General features: G+C 36.5%; 1 long non-coding RNA gene across 1 annotated transcript; it reads right to left on the bottom strand.

The window, feature by feature from the left end:
- Nucleotides 1-7,914: 7,914 nt before the first annotated feature.
- On the bottom strand, nucleotides 7,915-22,544 carry LOC108581214. Its single transcript, XR_001893137.3, has 3 exons — nucleotides 22,403-22,544; nucleotides 21,557-21,640; nucleotides 7,915-9,896 (listed from the first exon to the last, which is right to left on the bottom strand). It is a non-coding gene; the product is annotated as an uncharacterized LOC108581214 (long non-coding RNA).
- Between the last annotated feature and the right edge of the window lie 418 nt (nucleotides 22,545-22,962).

The raw sequence follows: 22,962 nt of genomic DNA on the forward strand, positions 1-22,962 counted from the left end.
AAAACCCTTTCTAGCAGCTTGTTTTTTTCCCAAATGAAGAATGTGGAGATAATTGCAGTTGATTTAATTATTAGTTTTGTCACAGTGGATTCATATTAAATATTACAAACTGCAAATTCAGCATTGCCCATTCTGATGAATAACCAGAATGCAGTTATTTTGCTCTTAGGGTAGACCATCGTAGAGATTGTTTAACTCTTTGCAAAAGGAGAATGCAAAATATCTACGAGCTTTTATCTGTCTATAAAAAGAGCAAGTGTATGCACATGTAGATGTCTCTTGTCTTCCCTCTTTTCTCCTCCACCAACACTGCTTAGAAGAATCTTTCTCAGCCCACTCAGCTTCCTCTTCCTTAAGGAGACTTTTAGGTATTAGTCCTTGGGCTTTTGTGATGGAAATTTGGAGAACTGGTAGGGAAAGTCTAGAGATGTGAGCAATGCGGGAGGCAAGAGAGCAAACACCAGAGCTGCTCTAGTTTCTTGATGGGTTTGGGAAGTTGGAGGAGAATTGAAGTTACTCTACGAGTTCAGCTGCAGAGGGTAACAGAATTAGATTTTAGAAAGAGCTATTGTGGATTAGAAATTGTACCTTTTAATGGTAATGGAAAATTGAAAGTATTTTATAATTAAATTAGAATTGATTAGTGGATTAGATTAGTAGATTAGTGAGAACTGGATTTCTATAGTATTTGATTTCTTTCACTCTAGCAATTTGGGGCTGCTTTAACAGAAATGTGGGGAAGCTCTCTCCTCTCTGGTCCCCTGCCCTGAAGATTTTAGCTGCCTTGGCCTCCTCAGATTCCAAACTGTCTCTTAATCTGCAGAGTCAGCTGGGCTATTCCTGGGTTCCCTCTCTGCACAATGGCTTGGGAGCTCTTTCCAGACAGGGAACTGGGACACGCTGTTACCTCATTTGTTACAGCCTCTCATTGTCCTGTACTCTTTACTACCTGTTATCCACTGCCAGAAAACTCTTGCTTCTTACGTTCTTTTTCTCTTTTTTGTTGTTGCTGCTCCTGCTGTTGTTTGGTTTTGTTTCAGTTGTTTAAGGTGGGAGGGTAAATGCAATCCTGGTGATCCCATTCCATCCAGAAACAATCTTATTTTTTTATTCACCTTCAGTAGAAGAGGAATGCCTTCATCGCACTTTTAATCTGATTTGAAACAACCTCCTAAGAGGCAGCATTTACCATGATCAAAGACTCACTCTTGACCTTACTCCCAGGCTTATTCCATGCTGTGATACTTCTTCACCAGGATGCTGCTTCGAGCACAGTGAGAAGACACCTTTGATTTCCCTACATTCTATTTTACATTACTTTCCATTTTGCTTTATGTTCACACCTACATTATCTTTTTTAGAGATTCCACAAGTCAAAAGTACATGATATTTAGTCCACCAGATTTATCACTGAATATCTCCATTTGTGTGTGCATTGTATGGGAGGGGGAGTGAATGGTGTATGTAGCTCTACACTCCCACATACCCAGAAAGACACACAGACTTACACATACCTCCAACATAAACAATGGCATACGACATTTTGTGATATTTATCCAGCTATAATGATTTGTCTGCAGATTAACTTTCTCTATTTCTGGGTTTGAGTGTGGTCTACATCTCAGTTCACTGTGATCCTTCATGTTCAGCATCATAGTAAGGTTTGTAACTAAGAAACTTAACTCATCTGCTGTTAAATCAATTATAGTATTTTTCCTGTTTTATTAGAAATACTATCTAATTTTCCAAGTCATCTTGGACTCCCTTCTTTCCTTTCCTTCTCTACAGTCAGCCAATTTCCCTTCTTTTGAAAAGCTTTTTAATGCTTTCCACTTTGAATCTTTCAAAGGCATCTTTGAGTCTAAGAAAGGCATTTTGAAAGGACACACAAGGACACTTACTTTGTGTTTCCCCTCAAAATACCTTTCTTAGGTTTAACAAGATTGCTTTCTTTCCTCATTTGGAAACTTCTGAAATCTTTGTTATGTACAAAATCTTTTACCAACCAGAGGAACCCCTTTATATTAACATAGGCTTCCACAAAAACCTGTATGCTCCCTCAAGAAATGTTTTTGATACTATACTTCTATAGAATATGAATATTTCATTTCATGTCTATTTGCTCAGTGTTTGGGAGCCTCTTCGCTTGTATGTCTGTAAGTCACCTACAAATTCATTTACAAATGTCTGAGGATGTAGGTGTTGCTACTAACATTATTGTGTCTGCCTAGTTCTGAACGCTGTTCTACCACATACAAGAAAGCCCAGAAAGAGTAAAATTGTGAAGCCCTTGATGGTGACAACCCATTCACAGTTGAGTTTTCTCTTGTACATAATTAACACTACAAGAAATAATCTGTTTTAACATGTACAGATTTCTCACAGGAAAAAAAAAAAAGACAGATGGAATGGGGAATGCACATGGAAAAATGTGATGGCACAATGAACCTTCCAGCATGCATTTTATGTAATTTACACAAATATGCTCTAATTTTTGAGCCACAACAAAAATAGCATCATTCGAAAATAAAAGTTAAAACTTTGTTGAAAATTATAAGCTTTGATTTAGACATCACATTGTTAGATTTTCCATTATTAAGCATATCATAAGGGCAGCAATCTAAGTATAAACATGCCTCTTTTCACAATTGCACACTTGTTTTAATTGGCACTAATTTCCTTCCAATTTCAGTATCATTTGTTTTCCTTGTGTGGAAAAGCTGAGTGAATTTGCTTTCTGTATCAATACACTGAGGAAAGTAACAAGAGGGCTTTGTTTTGCTTGCAAATAAGAGAAATTGATCCATAATCAATATATGAAATACATTTTGTGAGAAAGCCTCCATCTTGCCCACTTGTTACATATACTGCGTCTGAAACTGGAATGAGGTAATATTATTTTGATATATGCTTTGAGTTTACATTTTCTGTTAGAAATAGGCAGAAATTTGGTCTTTAGATTATGTTTGAAATTAATCCCATGTTTCCCGAGTAGTATGAATTGACAACCATAATATCGTCATTGAACTCTGGTTTTTTTTTTTAAGATTGTTTATTCTCATAAAATAATTCTGCTAGCCTTATATACTATGAAGAATTAAAAAGCCAAGGAAATTATATGTAGCTTTTTATTTTTTTAATGTCTAATTTTTATATTTTGTAGTGATGGAGTCTCACTATATTGTCCAGGCTGATCTCAAACTCCCAGCTTCAAGCAATCCTCTCCCTTCCCCCAGGCTCCCAGAGTGCTGGTATTACAGGCATAAGCCATCATGCTTGGTCCAATATGTAGCTTTTTGTTGTTGGATGCTGCATGAGGATTTTCTGTCTTAGTTCTAAAAGATCCCAGGCTTTAAAAGTTCAAGATATTGGCTTAAGAAAATGTTAAGAAATATCTTAAAGGTGATAGTCAAGTGATTAGTTTCAATATGTTTTTGAATCATTCTCTTTATAAAATCACATGTGTTTTAAAAACTCCTGCATGAAAGATCCTGGATAGTATGGAGTCACTTGAAAGATCCTTACTGCAGAAGAGGCCCACTGACAGGGAGAGTCATGATATTTGGATGGGGTGGGACACACTGCCATGTAATGAGAGCTATCTCTCCTGAAAAGGAACACTTGTTTTATGTAGCTCTTAAAAAGTTCATTTGAAAATTTCAAACATCTCTGGGGATCAAGTTATAGGGTAAGATATTCCTCAACAGTGAGAAATGTTTCATGCCTCTTTCTTTGGTCATTAAAGACAAAGAGTACAGTTTTGGAAAAATCTCCTACTGTCTCTCCTCACCTACAGGAGTCCCTGCAAGGGGCTTTGGGACATTTTATTCTGTCTCATGGAGATAGACCTAGGGATGTGGGCTCATTATCGACATCCAGGACTTTAAAACAGTTTGGCAAGATGCTTGGTCTTTACCACAATTTACTCTCTCTTTCCCATTTGCCCCTGACATAGCTTCTTAAAGAAGGATGTCAATGTCAGAGGCCCAAGATGATGTCTTGCTCTTTCATGGCATCCCAGCGGGTAGCACAATGCTTGTCACACAGGAGGCCCATAACAGACATTTATTCAATAAAGACATAAGTTTATTTGTCTCATGCTGATAATACTAGGTGTCATAAACTGTAAAAATCATTAAGTATATCCACGTAATATTTATTGCATCTCTCTATTCCTGGGTCAACCATAAATTTAAGACTGGGAGCGATCTGGATTTTAACAACATTTTCATTAAAATAGTGTAAATGGCTGGAAGCTCTTGAAATTAAAAAGATGTTTATATTTCCATAATTGTTTTACATTGTGTACAGGCTTAAGATAACCAGCCCATTTGTTTCAAGTACCATATTGGTATCACAGCAACTTTCTTTGGAGGAAGTCATAATGAATGGGAAGTTGAAATGGCGATGACCTGAAAAGATAATTTAACAGTGACTGCAATGACTCCTACTGGGAAGACAATGCTAAATTTCAGGCGAAAATATGGACCCTTATGAAGCTCCATATGCTTTCTTTTTCATAAACTTTTTTGGGTTAGAACAATTTTAGACTTACAGAAAAGTTTCAAGGCTAGTACAGAGTCTCCACATACCTTGCATCCACTTTCTCCTATTGTTAACATCTTCGTAACAGTATGTTAACATACTGCTATGGTATATTTGTCAATAATTAATTAACCAATATTTATATATGATTATAAACTAAATTCAACACTGTATTCAGATTTCATTAGTTTTTATCCATAATGGCCTTTTTCTGATCCAGGATCCTGTCGAAGGTATCACGTTATAATTAATCATCATGTCTCATCAGGTTCCTATCAACTGTAACAGTTTTTCAGGCATTCCTTGATTTTAATAACTTTAACAGTTTTTAAGGGTATTGGTCAGGTATTTTGTAGAATATCCTTCAATTTGAGTTTGTCTGATGTTTTTCTTATAGTTAGACTGGGGTTATGACTTTTTTGAGAGGAAGCTCATAACGGGTGAAGTGTCATTTTCAACACCACAGACCAAGACTATATACTATCAACACAATCTATCACTTATGATACTAACCTTGACCAGCAGTCTGAGACAGTGTTTGTCAGGTTTCTCCACTGTATGGTTACTTTTTTATTTCTCCCCTGTTCTAAAATGTGCTCTTTGGAAGGAAGTCACCAAGGGTAGCCCAGAGTTGAGAGGGAAGTCTTTTTATAAATCATTCTTCTTTAAGGGAGATGAGTCTCTTTCCCCACATTGACTTATTTTCAATCATTTAGTCATATCGTTTGGGTCTATAGACATTTATTTTATCCTTAGGGTAAAATCAGATTCCAGCTTCAGCCATTGGGAACCTTTTATGTTGGCTCCTGTGTCCCTTTGGCATATTCCCATTGTGTCATTTTTGAACACTTCCATAAATTTTGGAACTATGTTATGCTCCAGACTCATCTTGTGTATTTCCTTTCTCATCCCTAAAAACAGACATTTCTCCAGGGATCCCTGGCCTGTTTCCTTATATTGAAGAATGTTTTTAGACATCAAGATCTGAGTGCTAAGTGTGCTTGTTGCTACTGGGGTGTCATTACTATATATATTCACCTATTCAAGGACATCTTGGTTGCTTCCAGCTTTTAGCAATTATGAATAATCCACTATAAATATTTGTGTGCTGCTTTTTATATAGGCATAAGTCATGGTAACTCAGTGTTTACTTTTATGAAAAACTGCTAAACTGTCTTCCAAAGTGGCTGTACTATTTTGCATTCCTGAATGAGAGTCCCTATTGTCCTGCATCCTCAACAGCACTTGGTATTGCCAGGTTTTTAGAAGATTTTAGCCATTCTAATAGGTGTATAGAGGGTTTTGACTCAGTCTTTTCAAGCTCAGAGAGTACCTTTAAACATAGATTTTAGACATCACCAAATTATTGCCTGCACTTTATTTTTAAATCATACATTTTAAAATCAAATCAAACATATACATTTATAAGTGGTAGTCATTGAACAGACACTGCCCACATAAAGTTAATTTCAAGAATCCCACTCCCCTACTGCCAACTTCCCAACCCCCTCCCTCTCTCCAGCAATTCCTCCAGCTCACTAAGACTTCTGATCTATTGACCCTATCAATTTTTTTTTGTCCCTCTAATCCTGCATGTCATTTCTTTTCTTGCTTAAGTCAAATTCCAGGTTCCATCATTATAATTATTCTCTTTTATCCTTCCATGTCTTTTCCACTCTCTCCCTCCTTTGTATTCTCATGGCCAAATTCCCAACTTGACTAAATTCTACTCTCCATCTAATTCCCACTTGCACCAAAACAGCTGAAACTGGTTGGAGAAATCACAAATCATGCTAACTGATGTAACTTTAAGTGGGCCCTTGGTACTAAATAACAATCACATTAATCTCTCTCTTCAATTCATTTTTCTTCTTCTCCCATCTTCTTCTATTTCCTCAAATTTCTAATACTTCTTTATTTATCCTCATTCTCAGATGATAACATTGTTTATTTCATTGAAAAAAGATAAGCCATTAAAAAGGAAATTCCACCTTCCCACCACCAAATTTACAAATCAGTCCATATCTCTACCAACACACATCTATTTTCTATCCCATTGGGATGAATGAACTCTCTGTGCTTTTATCTAATGCCAAATCTTTTTTTTTTTTTGAGACAGAGGCTGGAGTGCAGTGGCGCAATCTTGGCTCACTGCAAACTCCGCCTCCCAGGTTCACACCATTCTCCTGCCTCAGCCTCCCAAGTAGCTGGGACTACAGGTCCCCGCCACCATGCCTGGCTGATTTTTTTGTATTTTCAGTAGAGATGGGGTTTCACCATGTTAGCCAGGATGGTCTCGATCTCCTGACCTCATGATCCTCCCGCCTCAGCCTCCCAAAGTACTGGGATTAGAGGCGTGAGCCACTGCGCCCGACTCTAATGCCGAATCTTTATTTGTACATTAGATTCCTTCCACTCACACTTTTTAAAATGACTTAGTCCCTGAAGTTTTTACCTCTCTTATCCCTTTCATCAGTTTTTATCTACATTTATCCATCTTAGTTTTCATATCCAGCCATGCTGTAAAATCTCTCATCTTAAAAACAAAAACAAAGCAAACTTTAACTCCATACCCACATTTCCTCCAACAACTACTCAATCTCTGTTGCCCCTTACAGTTAAGTTCCACTAAAGAGTGTTCTCTAGTCACTCCTTTTCCCCATTCGCTCTTAGACCCGCTCCAGTTTACCTTATCCCCTCTTGCCATGTTCATTAATAACACTCACTGTGACCAACCTGATGGTCACTTCTCAGTGCCTATTTACTGGACCTACCCATAGCATTTTACCTAGAGGTCTTACTTCATGAAAGACTAGTTCTTGAACCCTTACTTTCTCTTGGTTTCCTCCTACTTCATGGCTGCTCCTTAATACCCTAGTCATCATTTAATAGTTAATTTGGTGCAATAAATACTTAAGCCACTGTTTTGAAAAGATAAATGAATAATTTCTTTAAATGCCTGACTCTTACTAGGAAACTTGGGCTTAGAGATATCTTTAAGTCACAAAAATCAGAAATTGTGTTTTCTTATTTTACTCCTAAGAAATAATTCAGGTAATATAAAATGAAAATCAGGTATATTCCCATTTTTAAAAAAAAACATTTTCTGCTGAAAAGTTAATACAAAATGCCACTTTTTTGCCAGAGATCTACCAAGTTTCATTGGGTTCACAAGCCTTCTACTGACCTAAAAACTCTCCAACATGTTTTTTAGAGGCTTGCTTTGAGAACCAAGAAACAAACTTATTTATCAGCTCAGCATTTCAACATCTATTAGTTCACATAAGGCAGATAAAATTTATTCAGCAGTTTTTCCAGCATTTGTAAGAGACATTGCCAGATAATTTTAGTAATAAACACAGACAACACTCAAGATTGAATTATTTTAATTGTATTGCTATTTAAATTAAATAATTTCCATATTACACAAATAATTTTTAGCTGTTATAAATAACTGTTATAGATAATTTTTCACTACTATTTTGGTTATTTTGAAAACTTTTCAATCTTTTATTTTATGAAATAAAATGGTCAGCTCCTGGGAAAGGGGTGCAAATATCCATAAAATAATTTTCTGTTACGGATGAGAAAGGAAATAAATTAATGAAAGTAAACTGACGTAAAGAAATTTAATTACAGTTGAAGTCATCAGAATTAACTGATGATGCCATAAAGACAATGAAATGTTATCAAGGGTCAAGGGAAAACTTTTACACATTTATATGTAATAATGTGTATATGATATGAAATATGCATATAATACATATGTATTCACACACACACACACACACATTCACACATTGGACTAAATTACTTACAGACCCTAAGATGATAAATCTATGGACCCCTCCAATTCAATAGCTTATTTCATTAGAAAGTTACTTTTGTATCCTACAGAACTTTATCAAGTTTTTTCTTGTTGTTTTTTGTTTCTTTAATTCAAGATCAGCCACACACATACATGAAACAAAAGTTTGTGAAAATAGTTTCCCAGAAGTATTTTTGTTTTCTTGACCTCAACAACCAGCTTTAGTTTGTCAGGTAGCTTAGAAAAAAGAACGAACCCAGAGAGCAGGGAGGGCAGACCGAGTTTCCTACCCCTCCATTACTAACGGCAAGATCATTCTAAGACATCATTTCTTTCTCTCTAAAATCTGCATGATAATGTCAGCTATACAGATCTATCTCTCAGGAACATAGTGAGAATTAAATGGAGTCATGTTGCTAAAAATTCTTTGTAAATTATAAAACTTCAAGTAAAGAATTACTGTTAAGACTAAGATATCAAACTGACTAAAAAAAATCTCAATTAGACAGAAATGCATTTAGATGGAGAAGGGTATATTTTGCATAGATTATTCATCAAACAACCTTGTTATCAATTATTTTTTGATTAAAAAAAGCAAATCTAGTATTTTGAGCTCTATTCCACTTCTCTGTATTTATAGAGACAATTATGTTGTATTGTGTGACAAGGTATTAGACATAGGGGCTTCGGAGACACTGAAATCTCTAGATCTCTCCTCATATTGTAGGGAAGTGATGTCTATTCAGCACACTATTCATTGAGTTCTTCAGGAGTGGGAACCATGTCTTGTATCCATAAGCATGCATCTATAGCATAACTTTCAAACTCTCAGCAGGAGCTCACTAAATATGCTTAATTTCCAGATAGAACGGAGTAGAAGGAAAGAGGCATGAGCTGTCAGGAGTTTCAAGATCAAGACTCAGTTTTGTCAGTTATTATGGGTATATGACTTTGATAAGTCACTTCACCTCCCTGGGTGCTCAGTTAAATGAGTATCTGTTAGATGAAGGAATTTAAATATAGTCCCTTCAAACTTTCCACTTTCAATTTTCTATAAACTTAATTCTCATTTATTTTAGATCCCCATTTGTCCTTCCTTAATGTTACACTTGCCAGAGAATGCACCAGCCTTGCATGATATTGCCTGTGACATTTAATCCAACAAAATTTCTAGTCCTGATATGGGAAGAGTTTTGTCTGGAAATATAACTGTATGCTATTGTCTTCCTTGTGCTTCAGAAATATGTAATCTGTTATTTAAGAAATGTGATTTACTGTGGTTTTTGCAAAGAGACAGTATTCAGGGAAAATTCAATTATTAGCACATACACGACTTAATTAAGGAAACTTTGCCATTTAAGTCAATAGTGTTTAAACTTTACCCGATTATTAGACTTATATGGTAGTCTGTTGCTTGGAATGTTTCTCCATTTACAGTAATACTATTTGACTTTGAAGTCAGACCAAGGATCTGAATTGTGCCATATGCCAGACTGTTGATTCCAAAGTAGCCATTTTTAATCACAGTGGTTTTCACCATTCTCTGTTGTTAGGGGAGAGAAACATTTTTAAATAAGTGATGACATATACAGAAATGTACAATAAAAAGTAATTTGGGGAACTGTCAATACTTTGAAACACTTATTTTTAAGATCTCTTGGTACATAGTTTTCTTCAGAAAAATGAACTATTATGTCACAAATACTGAATGCCTAAACTTACGTCACTGAACGTGTATTGGACATAAAGTACTCCCTTCTTTCAATAGAATCTACAAAACAAACATTAACTTCAGAAAATAAAGGTCAATGTTATCTTTTTTTTTTTAATTTAGATTTTGATCAATGAAGCTCCAAGCCCACAAGTTGTCCTAGGTTGTTTACTTAGAATCCTCTGGGGGAAACTTTTTTTAATTGATTAATCACTGGCCTCCAACTTACATTTTTCAAGATGTTCTTTGGAAAATAAAAACTAAAGTTAATCTGGTGAAGTAGACCTCATCACCTTACCATGCCTTCCACTTTTTCCTCATTTCTTCATTCATTTTATATGGAAAAATAAGAGACAAGGAACTTTGTTTTAGACATGTTTCCAACACTTTCATTTAGCAAGGAGGGATATGGTATAATGTTATTGTGGACAACTTCCTCCTGAATCTCTCTATATTGTCCATATTTGCAAACACAAAATCATAGACAGACATAGGCATCTCTCTCTTCCACTGCCAATATTCTTCTGATTTCAATTCTTGCCTCTAAAATTCAGAAACAATCTCTTTCAAGTGTTAGATATTTAATCAGTTTATCCTGAGATAATTTGCTGAGAGAAAAGAAAATAAAGAAAACTAAAAGGGACATAAAAGAGTTGTAGTTATCATGAAAATCCAGGCCCTGGCAGGGGGCTTCTGTACCTTCCCTTAATTTCCCTTAATTTCTATCCGGAAACAACCAGCCATATTATCTATATGTAAGATTAGGAGAATATCATCCTATTTGGCTTCACATTCTGTTATTCTATCTTTTCATCTTTTTTATTAAAATGATTCTTCTTCTTGCCTGTCTTACTGATGAAAGAGAGACAAGAAAATAAAGACAGATGTGATCTAAATGTGGAGAAAGAAGAAATGTGCTGAGCAGTAACCTCAGAAGCATTATTGTCTGTGATGTAGTCCCTGAAAACTCATTTATGATTTGTAAAATGGAGCCTCTTTGAATATACTTATCCATGTATATAGTAAGTATGCATCATTCTTTTCATGGGAGTCATTTCTATTGTTCTGAGGAAATCTTTTTCTTGAGACAGGGTCTCACTCTGTCACCCAAGCTGGAGTGTAGCCATGCAATCACAGCTCACTATAGCCTTAACCTCTGGGTTCAAGCAATCCTCCTGCCTCAACCTCCTGAGTAGCTGGGACTACAGGCATGTGCTGCCGCATATGGCTAAATATTTTAAAACATTCTGTAGAGATAAGATCTCACTATGTTGCCCAGGCTGGTCCTGAACCTGGGCCCAAGTGATCCTACTGTCTTGGCCTCCCAAAGCATTGGGATTACAGGTGTGAGCCACCATGCTGGGCCTAAAAGTCTTTCCTAATAATTTACTGATCCATGACATTAGATCAAAGGAAAACAGGGATTAAAAAAAAAGAGAAATAAATAAACAAAACACTGATGCTGTGCTTTTGCTAGCTATATCTTGACCTGTTTGCTTGGGTCAAGTCATACCTTTTTCCTCTACTACACAACATTCTTCAACGAAAGGTTCAGGTCTATTCACCGCAGAACCTCAGTAGTGTCTTCTTTCTCTGACTTAACAGCTATACAACTTTCCATTCAAATCCCTACTCCTTAACACTGGTGTCCCCATTCCTCCCAAAATGTCAGTGTATTCATGAGAAGAAATTTTATTTCAGCAAACTAGTAAAATAGGGAAATATGTTCTTCTCTCAGGTAACCATAGTGTATTTTATTAGCACCTTCCTGGAGATAATGTCTCACCTGTGTGGCTTAATCCAGAGGAGTGTCAGAGATAAGGAAAATTTCATGTTCCTGTACAGTAATGTTGAAAAAAGCAGAATTTTGCTATTATGTTGATTACATCATATTTAGTTTGTGGGCCTAGGTCTCCAATAATGTTAAATAAAGTTATATTGAAATCCAGAACATTTCAACTATTGTGCTGTTAGTCTGTTTACCAATAGAATCACCATCATCCCAGAAAATGGAGCAAGATGCTTCTCCCTGTTTGTCTAGAGCAATTCTGAGGCCAAAAGGATTCAGACGGCTATAGAGGAAGAGTGAAAATTGATATTAATTTTCTTTCATAAGTGTGTATTTTCAGGGTTAGAAAAGTCTATCTCCAGTCATCTTATAGAACTATGCAGAAAATTGCTGAGTTCTTTCTGAAACATCTTTACCAAATCTTCACTTATTATCTTTACCAAATGTTCAAGTTTATCTTTGAAGACCTCCAGTGATAAGAAACTTAAAATATCCCTAAGCAACCTATTCTATCTCTGAATAGTTCAATCTGAAAAAAAAAAAAAAAAAAAAAAAAGTTATAGCAATAGTACGGACATCTCATCAAATGCAATTAACAAAGAGCCTTCCACTGGAAAAAGAGGAAATGTTTTTATGATGAACAAAATGATACAATTATTCTACCATGTTGATTGAAGGCAAATCCCTCAGTTTCTTTGGCTTATCTACAACAAAAAGAAAGTTGTAACAAAGTTGTCACAAAGTTGTTGGATTAGAGATCCTGGGAACTGATTTTAAGGTATGAGCAATGGAATTCCAGGGAGAATGAGGCCTGAATAATAACTCAGTAAGTCTGCACAGCTGGGAGTCTTATTAACATCTCAGGAGCAAAAATGCCAGAATCCATGAGCCCCATTGTTGTTTTTCCACAATGGAGACAAGACTCAAGGATTTAATTTTAACCACTTGGCAACAGAAAGGTGCATAACAAGAAAAGAACTACACAATGCAAGCAATAAAACAAACTTACTTTTGGAGAACTTGAATTACAGTGAAAGTTTCTTTAAAAAATGTTTTGGCCGGGCGCTGTGACTCACGCCTATAATCCCAGCACTTTGAGAGGCCAAGGTGGACGGATCACGAGGTCAGAAGATCGAGATCATCCTGGCTAACACAGTGAAACTCGTCTCTACTAAAAATTCAAAAAATTAGCTGGGCCTGGTGGCAGGTGGCTGTAGTCCCAGCTACTCAGGAGGCTGAGGCGGGAGAATGGCGTGAACCCGGGAGGCGGAGCTTGCAGTGAGCCGAGATCAGGCCACTGCACTCCAGTCGGGACGACACAGCAAGACTCCATCTCAAAAAAAGAAAAAAAAATGTTTTGGTTTCATATAAAATATACATATGTCATTATATGCTTCCTATTGAAATGAAAGTTAGATGTGAGACCTGCTCTTCTTGGCAATGAATAATATAATAACTTGAAGTTCAAATGGATTTATTATTCAAGTTAGTCTTTAGAAGCTATGGATCTACTTCAGTACCTGGTTCTGGGCTCCTCTGAGTACTTTTTTTTTTTTAAGACAGGGTCTCGCTCTGTCACTCACGCTGGAGTGCAGTGGTGTGATCATAGAATCCCAAGCTCAAGCGATCCTCCCACATCAGCCTCTCAAGTAGGCCAAGTAGCTGGGACTACAGGAGAGCACCACCATGCCCAGCTAATTTTTTGTATTTCTTGTAGGGATGGGATTTTGCCATGTTGCCCAGGCAGGACAGTGTGCGTTCAATATTTTTAAATATCTGGTCAAAACTCTCTAATGATGTATAATTTTAACTGATTTTTATTTTTAATTAATGTTGATTAAAAGTTCTGAGTTGCTACTATGTATTGTTGATGTAAAATAGAAGTATGAGCAAATTATTGCTTTTTTAAAAAATCTGCTTATTTGCTTGACAAAGTCTTTGATTACATGATATCTATGGAACAAAAATGATTAATCGAATATAACCTAGGTGGGAAAAAAAAGCTCTGGGACCTGACCTAGTCTACATATAAAATCTTGGAGAGACTTTGTGTATCTGAAGTCACTAGTAACTTAAAAATGATGATAGGCATATATTTAGAGAAGCATAGCTTAGAACTGAATCAAATGCTCAAACAGAAAATTATCTACTGGTTTCTCTCACTCCTTTTTCTCTTCCTCTTTGCTTTCTCTCTGTCACATACACACACATATGTGGAAACACAGGTATAAACTCACACATAGGCAACTAATTGTACTACTGATTACTCCAGTCTCTTGTTGCTGGCCCCCTACTCACAACACCCACTCCTTGGAAACTCTGCAAGCAGGAGGGTTGATCATATTCCCTGTGAAGTCTCCAGACAGGGTGTGCCTATTACCTGAGCCTTGTTTTTCTGACTGGAAATCGTGTAGGCAGAATGTATACTCCACGAAGGAAAAGAGGAATTGGTGGCTCACGCCTGTAATCCCAGCACTTTGGGAGGTGGAGGCAGGTGGATCACAAGGTCAGGAGCTCAAGACCAGCCTGGCCAACATGGGGAAACCTTGTCTCTACTAAAAATACAAAAATCAGCGGGGCGTGGTGGTGGGTGCCTGTAATCCCAGCTACTGGGGAGGCTGAGGCAGGAGAATCACTTGAACCCGGGAGGTAGAGGTTGCAGTGAATGGAGATCGTGCCGCTATACTTCAGGTTGGAAGTTTCGTTCCTTTTTCATTTTTCTTAAAAAAAAAAAAAAAAGAAAAAAGAAAAGAGGAATTACATTTAGTGGAGCAGGAACTTCAACAAACTTCTTCTGCCAAGAAGGTAGTATTTGACTCCTACTAGCATAGAACAAGCCAGAGTTAACTGTTCCAATTCTATAACTGGTAAGAAGTCATACATTTCAAGAGACATGGGAAGTTGAAATCCAAACTTCCACTTAAATTCCACAAAGCATCCATAGAACTCACTAACAGGAAGGGTGATTTGAAATGTCTAATTCATTGCTTAAAAAAAAGTACAAACTCCAATATGTAAACCACATAACAGTAGCATTTATTATAATAGTACATACTTATTTCAAAAATTTAACTTTATAACCACACTTATACACTAAAAAGTGTTAAAATTTAATATAATAACATTATAATTAGTCATGACTAATTGGTAGTTTAAAAATAGGTCATGGCTAGGTGTGGTGGCTCACACCTGTAATCCCAGCACTTTGGGAGACCAAGGTAGGTGGATCACCTGAGGTCAGGAGGTCAAGACCAGCCTGGCCAACATGGTAAAACCCCATCTCTACTATAAATACAAAAATTAGCCAGGTATGGTGGCTCATGCCTGTAGTCCCAGTGACTCCGGAGGCTGAGGCATGAGAATCACCTGAACCCAGGAGGCGGAGGTTGCAATGAGCCAAAATCAGGCCACTGCACTCCAGCATGGGTAACAGAAAAAAAAAAAAAAAAAAAGTCACATACCTTTGCTTCCAATTTGAGATTACATTTATAGTCAAAAGTCATTCCCATAAAAATTTGTTGAAAAATTTCTGGGAAAGATTAGTCAATGTTCATCAAACCACACTAAAAGAATGGCGGAAATGAACTCATTAGTTCAAATGAAAGTTCCATGGTAGAGATGACACATTGCTTCTCTCTCACAGTCCACACCCTCCTTGATCATCACAACTGTAACTCCCACTGCCTAAGAGACTAGGTATATCTTGGATGAAAAGATGAGTTGGATTGATAATAATATATTTTGGGAGTAATTTGAACTACAAAATATGGAGAGAGCCTGTCACTTATCACAGAAGCGCAAAGACTGTATAAATATAAAAGTCTTTGTTAGTGTAACTGATAGAGGGTCCCGACTGCGAGTTGTCCGGGTTCTTGGTGTTTTGAAGAAAAAATTGGACAAAATACCCAGCAAAGCAAAAACAGAATGAAGCAACAAAGGAATGAAAGCAGGGATTTATTGAAAACAAAAATACACTCCACAGTGTGGGTGCGGACCCGAGCAGCGGCTCGGGTCAGAATCTTCTTAGGTTCAAATGCCCCCTAGAAGTTCTGTTAACCTAGAAGTTTCCTATTGGCCACTTCTTACTTCTGTGACCCTAGTAACTTCTTACTTCTGTTACCCTACTTCTGTTAGCCCTCAACGGCCCAGATACAGAATCTTCTTGTGCTCAAATACCCCCTACAAGTTGTTACCCTGTAAGTTTCCTATTGGCCGCCTTCCTACTTCTGTTACCCTAGAAGTTTCCTATTGGCCACTTCATGCTCACCTCGTGTAAATGAAGTAGTAGCCCACAATCAGTCTGATTGGTTACAGAAAGCAGACAACCAGAGGCTGAAGTGAAGTTACAAAGGTCACACTCCTGTGCAAATATCTGATTAGTCGCAAAAAGCAACCAATCAGAGGCTAGAGGGAAGTTACAAAGTTATAATTCTATGCAAACGAAGATGTGGCCCACAATCAATCTGATTGGTTGTGGACAGCAACGATTCAGAGACTGGAGTGAAGCTACCAAGTTGCAAATGAAGACTGGACCTGCAATCAGTCTGATTTGTTGCGGACAGCCTATTTTTCATCTGCTGGCAGAAAAGGTCAAAGGGAGTAGTAGCCTCTGGTCCTTTTGTTACTTAGGCATGGCAAGTTAGGGCTTTCTTTTCAATTTAGTTCTAGGAAGTCAGCATGAACAGCTTTAGGGTCCCTGCCTCCAGACCATATTCACCTGCCTCATCCAAAGAGTTCATGACAAGCTGAGTCCCCTTTGCAAAAGCAGTTATTAGTAAAACAAAACAGTCCAATGGAATGCTGAACCCTGGGAATGGCACAACACCAGGCTGAAATTTCACCAACTCTAGCAACTGACCCTGGAATTCTCCATAAAATCCAGTACTGTCATAGTTGCTGTTCTTGAATTTCTATGAGATTTCTTAGGTCAGTTCACCTATATCCCTACTATAAACCTCATACTCAAGCTAGTCAGAATGGATTTCTGGTTTTCTGCAAGATAAAGTACCTGTCTTATGGATTGTATGTAATCTCTATGACACTTTACTATAAAGAAACCTCACTGCAGGGATTAATTTGTTCTTAAGAATTTATTTATTTATTTTAGAATTGGGCTCTCACTCTGGACTCCAGTCCAGGTTGGAGTTCAGTGGCATGATAATAGCTCACTAGCAGCCTCAAACACCTCAGCCTCCTGAGTAGCTAGGACTAAAGGTGAATGCCACCATACCTGGCTAATGTTTGGGTTTTTGAGTTTTTGTTTTGTTTTGTTTTGTTATGTTTTGTTTTTTTAATTTTGTAGACTCAGTATCTCACTGTGTTGCTTAGGCTGGTCGTGAACTCCTGGCATCAAGCAATCCTCCTGCCTTGACCTCAGAGTCATTGGGATTACAGGCATGAGCCACTGTGTCTGGCCCCATTTGCTCTTAAGAATTTAAATGTTTGCATGAAATAAGCAAGTCCAGTCTGCTTCCAAAAAATAATTATCACATTTTGATCTTAAATATTTGCTGATCTATATATGATCAATTCCACTATTTTGAGAAGAGTAAGCAATTCTAAACATAAGGCTTCACAAATAACTAAGTCATCAAATGTACACAGCCCAAGGTTCTAGAAGTCATATAAAAACAATAAAAAATCTCCAAGTTAATGAATTTGTTTTTTTCTATAAAATATCTATAAAGCATATACTGTATGAACGTCGAAGCAAGTTGCTTCAGGAAAATACACATACACAGATCTTTCCCCTTTGGAAAAAAGAAAATATTTGACTTTTAAAATTATTCTGTTGAATTAAAATATTCCAGTTAAAATGAATTAAGCTGTATACATATTTAATCTTATATTAATTGGCATTCAAACCAAGTCCTAGTGAATTCATATAAGATTATGCAGTAGGGCTGGAGAATCTACATGAAACATTTATGTTGTATCAGAAAACATATTTCATGTCTAGATTATGGAATTTTAATGTATAATATTCATCATTTTTCTAAAACACTAAATTTGCTATGTTTCAAAATATTAATGTCTCACTATAATGTAGATATAGATTATTACATACCATGTAATTACTTTGTGGCATTTTAAATCAATGACAATTGTCATACAGTTATGGAAAAATATAAAATATGAAATGCTTATTGATATAGTTTGAATGTTTGTCCCCTCTAAATCTCATGCTGAAATGTGCTCCCCAGTATTGGAGGTGGGGTTTAGTGGGAGATGTTTGGGTTGTGGAGGAATGGAGAGGCCACTAGAATCTGTCCATGCTGATGGGTGAGGGTCTTCTCCTACAGAAAGCCAGTCACACGATGAATAAGAAAGATGACCGTTTTGTCTGATGTGCAGACACCAACACAGAAAGTCAAAAGAGAATAAAGAAACCGAGAAACATGTTTTAAAGAACAACACAAATTTCTAGAAATCAACCATAATAAAACAGTTGTGTAATCTACCTGACAGAGATTTAAAATAATTCTTATAAAGAGGTTCACTAAGATCAGGAGAACAGTGCATGAAGAAAGTGAGAATTTCAACAAAGAAATAAAAAATATAAAAAGTACCAAATAGAAATAATAAAGCTGGAGAATATTAGAAGTAACTCAAATATTCACTAAAGGGGTTCAACAGGAGACTATATCAAGCAGAAGAAATAATTAGTAAATATGAAGAGAGATCATTGGAACATATTCAGTCAGGGAAGCAAAGAGAACGAAGAATGAAAAAGAGTGAAGAAAGCTTAAGAGACTTACGGAATACCATTGAGCAACCAATATATGTATAATGCGAGTCTTAGAAGTGTGAGAGAGAAAGGATCAGAAAGCATGACCTAAAAAATAATTGCTGAAACTTCTTATCTAGGAAAGGAAGTGGAAATACAGATCCAGAAAGCCTAAGAAATCCCAAAGAAGATGGACCTAAAGTAACCCACATCAACACACTTTATAATGAAATTATCAAAAGTACGGGCAGAATGTTGAAAATAGCAAGAGAAAAGCAACTTGCCACATATAAGTGAATACCTGTAAAACTATCAGCAGATTTTTCAGCAGAAATGTAGGACAAAAAGGAGTGGAATGAATTATTTAAACTACTGAAAGAAAAAAATTAAAAGCTGCCAACCAAGAATACTATACTCAGCAAAACCATTCTTCAAAAAATAAAGGAGACATAGACATTTCCATATACACAAAAGATGAAGAAATTCACTATCACTACATGTGCCTTAGAAGAAATGCTAAAGAGATAGATTGCAAAAATTTTCTCCCATTCTGTAGGTCACCTGTTCACTCTGATGATAGTCTCTTTTGCTGTGCAGAAGCGCTTTAGTTTAATTAGATCCCAATTGTCAATTTTCGCTTTTGTTGCCATTGCTTTTGGTGTTTCAGACATGAAGTCTTTGCCATGCCTATGTCCTGAATGGTATTGCCTAGGTTTTCTTCTAGGGTTTTTATGGTTTTAGGTCTTACATTTAAGACTTTAATCCACCTTAGGTTAATTTTTATATGAGGAGTAAGCAAGGGTCCAGTTTCAGTTTTCTGCATATGGCTAGCCAGTTTTCCAAACACCATTTATTAAATAGGGAATCCTAAATGAAGGCAGAAATAAAGATGTTCTTTGAAACCAATGAGAACAAAGACACGATGTACAAGAATCTCTGGGGACATATTTAAAGCACTGTGTAGAGGGAAATTTGTAGTACTAAATGCCCACAAGAGAAAGTAGGAAAGATCTAAAATCAACACCCTAACATCAAAATTAAAGGAACTAGAGAAACAAGAGTAAACAAATTCAAAAGCGGGCAGAAGATGTGAAATAACAGATCAGAGCAGAAGTGAAGGAGATAGAGACACGAAACCCTTCAAAAAAAATCAATGAATCCAGGAGCTGTTTTTTTGAAAAGATCAACAAAATAGATAGAACGTTAGCCAGATTAATAAGGAAGAAAAGAGAGAAGAATCAAATAGATGCAATAAAAAATGATACAGGGGATATCACCCCTCATCCCACAGAAATACAAACTACCAGCAGAGAATACTATAAACACCTCTATGCAAATAAACTAGAAAATCTAGAAGAAATGAATAAATTTCTGGACACATATGCCCTCCCAAGTCTAAACCAGGAAGGAGTCAAATCCCTGAATAAACCAATAACAAGTTCTGAAATTGAGGCAGTAATTAATAGCCTACCAACTAAAAAAAGTCTAGGACCAGACAGAGTCACAGCTGAATTCTGCCAGAGGTACAGAGAGGAGCTGGTACCATTTCTTCTGAAACTATTCCAAACAATAGAAAAAGAGGAAATTCTCTCTGAGTCATTTTATGAGGCCAGCATCATCCTCATACCAAAACCTGGCAGAGACACAACAAAAAAAGAAAATTTCAAGCCAATATCCCTGATGAATGTCAAAATCCTATCCAACACGATCTGGTTGGCTTCACACCTGGGATGCAAGGCTGGTTCAACATAAGCAAATCAATTAACGTAATCTATCACATTTATGTGAACCAATGACAAAAACCACATGACTATCTCAATAGATGCAGGAAGGGCCTGTGACAAAATTCAACTTCCTTTCATGTTAAAAACTCTCAATAAGCTAGGTATCAATTTAATGTATCTCAAAATAATAAGAACTATTTATGACAAACCCACAGCCAATATCATACTGAATAGTCAAAAACTGGAAACATTCCCTTTGAAAACCTGCACAAGACCAGGATGCCCTCTCTCACCACGCCTATTCAACATAGTATTGGAAGTTCTGGCCAGGGCAATCAGGCAAGAGAAAGAAATAAAGCGTATTCAAATAGGAAAAGAGAAAGTCAAATTGTCTCTATTTGCAGATGACATGATTGTATATTTCGAAAACCCCATCGTCTCAGCCCAAAATCTCCTTAAGCTGATAAGCAACTTCAGCAAAGTCTCAGGATACAAAATCAATGTACAAAAATCACAAGCATTTCTATACACCAATAACAGAGAGCTAAATCATGAATGAACTCCCATTTACAACTGCTACTAAGAGAATAAAATACCTAGGAATGCAACTTACAAGGGATGCAAAGGACCTCTTCAAGGAGAACTACAAACCACTGCTCAAGGAAATAAAAGAAGACACAAACAAATGGAAAAACATTCCATGTTCATGGATAGGAAGAATCAATATCATAAAAATGGCCATACTTCCCAAAGTAATTTATAGATTCAATGTTACCCCTATCAAACTACCATTGACTTTCTTCACAGAACTGGAAAAAACTACTTTAAACTTCATACGGACCCAAAAATGAGCCCACATAGCCAAGACAATCCTAAGCAAAAAGAGCAAAGCTGAAGCAATCATGCTTCCTGACTTCAAACTATACTACAAGGCTACAGTAACCAAACAGTATGGTACTGGTACCAAAACAGATACATAGACCAATGGAACAGAACAGAGGCTTCAGAAATAACACCACACATCTACAACCATCTGATCTTTGACATACATGAGTATATTTTACATTGTTTTCAAATATAAGGTAAAAGGCATTTATGAGGTAAAATGCATTGTTTTCAAATATAAGAACAAAAAGAATGTAAGAAAGACAGAGAAATGTGATAAGCCTAGACTGGTTTTAAGTAAAAAATGGTCACTGTGTAAATTGCTTTAAATAACTATATTGTGCTGATATAAAATTCTAGTACTTACCTCTGTAAGACATGGACAGTCATCAAAGCTGGTTCCCAAAGAAATGCTCTGTTGATTTCATGGGTTTTAGGATCTGATGGAAACCTAGACATTTAGAATGAAAACCCATTACTTTAATCAAACTTATGTCTTTGTATAAATAATTAGTTTTACTCAACCAACTTTTGTTGATAGTGATCAATACCAAATTGACCAAAATGGTAAAAACAGGGAAAGTTTGGGAGTACAAGCAGCGCTTTAGAAATAAAAATCTAGTCATCAAGTGAAGTAACTGACATCAATTGTCTTATCTCACCCAAAGATAATTAGGTGTTAAAGCTAAAGTCAAAATAGTGTCAAGTAATCAAATTTTCTATGTTTTTTTTTTGTTGTTCTTGCACCTTTTTGCATCCTGAACATCCTTCAAGTTGCATCAATCCCCTCTTCTACACAGACCTGTTCCTATGTCATTCGTGTTAACCTGACCTTTCTTTGAATTTTTACCGCATTCTATAGCTTATGCCACACACTCAGGGTATAAATATACAATGTTCTATATTGTAATCAATTTTTTTCAAATTTATCATAATCTTCCCAGTTTTCTATGAAAAAGAATCATTTCATCCTTTTTATATATTACACACACTATTTAGACAACAAGATACAGCCTTCCCTTTTTGATAATTGATTGTTTTCTTAACTAAATTCTCCAAATTTGTAAATCATTTCTAATCATAGTCAGAAAAGAGAAAAACTGATTTTATTATTTTTAATGTCCGAAACAATTGCCTTAGTAGAAAAACTCAGACTTACAGGATCTAAATGGCAGAACATCTAAGACCTGAGTAACTATTAAATATTACTTACTCATGCATCAATCCTCTGACCACTGTATGTCCCCTGACATGAGAATGGTGGAAGAGGGTGTATTAGTAAGGCAGCAATAGGCCGGGCGCAGTGGGCTCATGCCTGAGATCCTAGCACTTTGGGAGGCTGAGGCGGGCAGATCGCAAAGTCAGGAGTTCAAGATCAGCCTGATCAACATGGTGAAACCCTGTCTCTACTAAAAATACAAAAATTAACCTGGCATGGTGGTGCACACCTGTAATCCCAGCTACTCAGGAAGCTGTGGCAGGAGAATGGCTTGAACCCAGGCGATGGAGGTTGCAGTGAGCCAAGATGGCACCACTGCACTTCAGCCTGGGCAACAGAGTGAGACTTCGTCTCAAAAAAAAAAAAAAAGTAAGGCAGCAATAAATATCTAATTCCTAATGGAGAATGAGAAATTGCAGCAAACTCTTCTCCAAACACTCCAGGATCTTGTTCCTATTAAAAAGAGACATTTTAACACACTTATTAACTAAAGCGTGAATTTGGAAAGCGTTTTTTTTTTCTTTTTGAGGGTGTTAAGGAGAAGTAGACAATTT

The sequence above is a fragment of the Papio anubis genome, chromosome 9 (assembly GCF_008728515.1).
Source record: "Papio anubis isolate 15944 chromosome 9, Panubis1.0, whole genome shotgun sequence".
Taxonomy (NCBI): domain Eukaryota; kingdom Metazoa; phylum Chordata; class Mammalia; order Primates; family Cercopithecidae; genus Papio; species Papio anubis.